Here is a 4,708-nt window from a genome sequence, read left to right on the forward strand (position 1 = left end):
GGTTTGATGATGTCACAATGAATGGTGGTGTCATGATGACAATGTGATTTCACAGTCATAATTTTTGCACAAAGTATTAGTGATGATAAAATGCTATGTGTGATAACAATTTTCATTAGTTCACTATGAAGATATGAGTACAAAAAGCGTCTGTGATGCCACAGAGGTCATGTGTTTTTTTTTTATTTTTTATTATTGTGAAAATACTGTACAGAGGGTTAACAATTACATGGGCAAGATAATGAATACATTTCTTATCAATCGTTGTAGCCTCCTCCTTTGTTTCCCTTTCCCATCCCTTCCCATCCTCTCCCTGCCCTCCACACCCAATCCCCCCCACTCCCACTCCCCCACTCCGCACAAGTTGTAAAGTTCATTTTCGACATAACGACTTATACATCTCAAGAGTTCACAATAGCTCTGTGATGTCACAATGTGAAAGTGAAGGCACAACAGCAATGTGATATCACAATGGTTTTGTGATGTCACAGTGGTGATCAGGTCACAATGAGTTTTTGATGTCACTATGAGTTTGTAATATCACAATGACATATCCTATTTCAATTTCTACTAGTTAACAATGAGGATACAATTTCAAAGAAAGAATCTTAAGCTCCAAAGACCATGAGTTTTTAGTCATAACTTCTGTGATATGCCAACATTAGTATTATTTTAGGCCTTTAGTAAGCTTATAATCTGTTTTCAAACTCATAATAATTCAGGTATGACATATGATATCAGAAATTGACTCTTACATGAACATTGGGACATCACATTGATAAACTTCAAGATCATGGTGTCACATTGTGAACTCACAAATTTGTTCGGGCTTCATCACATTTGTGCCAACACATGACTTTGGAGACAACACAGTCCCTTTTTGAACTCATATCTTCATTGCGAATTAATGACATTTGAGATCCGGCATGCCATTGTGACATTTCCAACCAATTGTGACAGCACAAACCTATTAGAGTAGAAACACATTGTGATCTAATAGCCATTGTGGTAGCACAATACCTTCATGACCCCACATTTCCATAGTGATATCACTAACCCCATGTGAAATTCCAGTCTTCCATACACAATCCAGGTATGAAATGTGATACCTGAATCCAGTGTGACATCTTAAGCCTGGGGACATCACACTGATAGATGTTATGAGCATTTTGTCACATTCTGACAACACACACCTGTTAGGACTTCATCACTTTTGTGACAACGCATGCCTTTAGAGACATCACAGTCCCTTTGTGAGCTCATATACTCATTGTGGGTTAATGGCAATTGAGATCAAACGTGTCATTTTTATATCACAACCCATTGTGACATCACACACCTTTTGTAACCTCATCACCAATGTTGCATCACCAATTATAATATCCTAATATTATTCATTCATCATATTGCAACATCACATTGCCATTGTGATGTCTCTGTTCCACTGTGTTTTCAAAAACCTACTGTCTTCGTAGCATTTTAGAAAATTCATAGACTTTAATACTTCAGTCTTCTTCTGTGAACCCATATCCTCATTGTGAAATAATAACAACTGAAATTGGACATGTGACTATGAGACGTGACTTCACAAAATTATTTGATTTCATCACTAATGTGACATCACAAACCCATTGTGAGCTTTCATTGCCATTTGACATCACTATCACATTGTGACATCCCAAACCTCTTAGGACCTCTTAGCACTTTTGAAAAAGCACATGGTCTTTGTGGCATCACAGTCCCTTTGTGTAACTATACCCTCATTATAAACTGACTATTGATATCAAACATGCCCTTGTAAAATCACGAACCCTTTGTGACATCACCAGTGTCACATAATATTGTCATTATGGCAGCATCAACTACTTGACATCACAAGTTAACAATGACAAGATAGCATTATGAGATCACACTGCCATTGTGATGTTATAAAAAGGTTATGAATGCCTGTTTTTAATCTTTTATTTTCGGTCTTGGGGCTTGAACTCTGGGCTTTGGTGCTGTCCCTATTCTTCAGCGCAAGGTGAGCACTCTATCACTTGAGCCACAGAGCCATTTCTAGTGTTTTTTATTGGAGATAAAAGTCTCATAGACTTTCCTGCCTGAGCTGGCTTTGACCTGCGATCCTCAGATCTCAGTCTTCTGAGTAGCTAGGTTTACAGGCGTGAGTCATCGGCACCCGGCTTTTTCATTCTATTTCAAATTTGACATGTGTGTTGATATCAGAAACATAATGTGACCTCATAACCATTGTAACATCATAAATCAGCAGTGACATCAAATTGTCATTATGACACCATCAGCTCATTGTGATATCACCAAACAACAATGGCATCATAGCATTATAAATCAGAGTGACATGATTATGACTTAACAGTGTGAAGGCCTATTCTGTGAATACACTCTGTTTCAGAAACCCATTTTGACCATATAAGCATTGTGATGTCACAATGTTTTGTGACTTCACATTGCCATTGTGATATCATTCACCTGCTGTGCAGTCACAACCAGTCCTGAGCTTGTAAGTTTTGTGACATGCTTCCATCGTCATATAGTAGGGCATTTGTGAGCTCATAATCTGTTTTCAATATCATATTTCTGGTATGACATGTGATACAAAAATCCCTTATGACATCATACTGCCAGATGTCATGACCATTGTGTCACATTTTGACATCACAAAGCTGTTAAAAAGGCATCACATTTGTGAAACACATGCCATTGGAGACATTACAGTCTCTTTTTGAACTCATATATTCATTGTCAATTAATGACAATAGAGGTATCCCATGCCACTCTGACATCATGAACCTATTGTGACATCACAACCTTATTGTGTCCTCATCACGAGAATGATATCAACAACTAATTGTTGTATCAAAGCATTATTTTGGCATGATATTTTGGTATTGGCATTGTTATTTCACTGTCCCATTGTGTTTTTACAAACCTATTATGGCTACATCACATCTTAGAAACTTCACGGCCTTTGAGACTTCAAGCTCTTTCTGTGAACTCTCGTACTTATTACCTCTAAGGCAAGGAGACAAACCATTGAGTCACATTTAATACAATAAATCAGTTTACACTAGAAAGGAGACTGTGATTACCTTATCCTGGACTGGATAACTAGGTCCAAGATTAGCCTTGACAACCAAACCTCAGACCTCCAATGCGCAGCCCTGCCCTATTTTACTTGGTCTGCAAACCACTAGCCAAAAAGTTATCATTTCCAAAGCTCCAAACCACAATGGGCAAGACTTTTAACTTTTCCAATACTCCCTCATTTGCTTCATACCTGTCATTCCTTTCTGGGCTTTCTCTTTTTCCCTTCCACCACTTCCTTCTTCTCTTCAGGCCTCTCCAATCTCCACAGTCCTGCACTACTTTGCCCTAATGACCACTTTTCTGCTTCCTCTCTTCTCTGGTTTTTCCTTTCCTGCTGTCTTACCACTTTCTTCCATCCGGGTAGCTCCCATTTTTATATCCCCTTCCAATGCTCTGAAAATGCAACTTATATATAGGTTGTAACCCTCCTCACTCCAACGGGTCTTCTGCCTAACAGTTTTCAACCATCACTTCCCAAACTGCCCAATGTTCAATCACTTCTTGACAGCTCACCATGTGAGGCTTGACACCGTCACCTTTGTTGGCATTCCCTACACTCTCCAGTGGGCCATGCCAAGAATTTACAAAGATTAATGGCTCCCACAGATAATTCTGGCTCCACTGGTTATTACAGTATTCTCATAGTGAATTAGAAGAAATTGAAATTGTATATGTCGTTGTCATATTACAAACTTGATGAGATATCACTAACCCATTGTGACCTCATCACTGCGGTGACATCACAAACTCATTGTGATATCACATTGCCATTGTGCCACCATGATCACATTATGACATCCCATACCTATTATAACCTCAGATGCTTTGAAACAAAGCATGGCCTTTGTGAGATCACAGGCCATTTGTATACCCATAGCCTCATTTTAAACTAATGACAATTGAGATCATACATGCCATTTTAACATCACAAATACTTTGTAACATTATTACCAGTGTAACATCACATTGTCATTATGACAACATTAGCCAATTTTGACATCATAAAACAATGACATCATAGCATTATGACATCACATGGTCATTTTGATGTCACAGATACATTGGAATGCCTATTCTGTGATTCCATTCTATTTCAATTGTGGCAGGTGGGTTGATATCAGAAATATATTGTGACCACATAATCATTATGACATCACAATATCTTCATGACACCACATTGCCATTATGATATCACTAACCCACGGTGACATCACAAACCTGTCCTATTCTCATAAATTTTTGACATGCTGCCATTGTGATCTCTTTGGCATCTCTGAGTTCATAAAATTGTTTAACTCATACTTCAGATATGATATATGATATCAGAAATCCACTGTGACGTCATGAACAGTGTGACATCACACTGCCAGATGTCGTCACTACTGAGTCACATTGTGACATCACAAACCAGTTAAGACCCATTACACTTTTGCCAACATATGCCTTTGGATATATCATTATCCCTTATGAACATATATTCTTTGTCAATTAGATATCTGGCATGAGATTGTGACATCACCATCACATTGAGAAATCACAAACCTATGTGACCTCATCACCTGTATGGATCACCAATTATTTGTGACTTCAAAACAATACT

The sequence above is a fragment of the Dipodomys merriami genome, unplaced genomic scaffold (assembly GCF_024711535.1).
Source record: "Dipodomys merriami isolate MVZ:Mamm:240054 unplaced genomic scaffold, mDipMer1.0.p SCAF_660, whole genome shotgun sequence".
Classification (NCBI taxonomy): Eukaryota; Metazoa; Chordata; class Mammalia; order Rodentia; family Heteromyidae; genus Dipodomys; species Dipodomys merriami.